Genomic DNA, 871 nt, shown 5'->3' on the forward strand with positions numbered 1-871 from the left:
TTTTTTTGGCCAGTCATGGGGCCTGAACTCTGGGCCTGGGCGCTGTCCCTCAGCTCTTCAGCTCAGGGCTAGCACTCTACCACTTGAGCTACAGAGCCATTTCTGGCGTTTTCTGCTTATGTGGTGCTGAGGAATGGAACCCAGGGCCTCATGTTTGCAAGGCAAGCACTCTACCACTGAGCTACCTTCCCAGCCCCCCTCTGAAATTCTTAACCCTTCTCCCTCTGATCACACAGACACACACTTCTTATCCAGTCCATTACCAAATCCTTCCAGCTCTTCAGCTATGTGCAGAATCTGGCCACTTATTACTCTCTGGTACTGATTTAGAGAAAAAGCCTCTCATCTCCCAGCTGGCAACCTAGCAACCTCCTGACTGGTCTTCTTGATTCCTGAGCCCCCTAGAGTCTACTCTCTGTATAGCAGACAGAGATCCTTTATATTTATTTATTTTTAATTAATTAATTTTTGGTCGGCCATGGGGCCTGAACTCTGGGCCTGGGCACTGTCCCTCAGCTCAAGGCTAGTGCTCTACCACTAGCTTTTTCTGATTATGTGGTGCTGAGGAATCACTACTGAGCCGCCTTCCCAGCCCCCAGAGATCCTTTAACTCCGATCACTTCCTCAGCTCACAGCCCACAGTGCTCCCATCTCACTCAGGGTAAAACCTAGTCCTTCTGGATGCCCATGGCATATACATATAATCCTAGCTACTCCGGAGGCTGAGATCTAAGGATTGGAGTTCAAAGCGAGCCCAGGCAAAAGGTCCTCATGAGACTCTTATCTCCAATTAACCACTCAAAAACCAGAAGTGGCACTGTGGCTCAAGTAGTAGAGTGCTACCCTTAGAACACAAAGAGGCTCAGGGACA

Source organism: Dipodomys ordii, unplaced genomic scaffold (assembly GCF_000151885.1).
Source record: "Dipodomys ordii isolate 6190 unplaced genomic scaffold, Dord_2.0 Scaffold23, whole genome shotgun sequence".
NCBI classification, from domain to species: Eukaryota; Metazoa; Chordata; class Mammalia; order Rodentia; family Heteromyidae; genus Dipodomys; species Dipodomys ordii.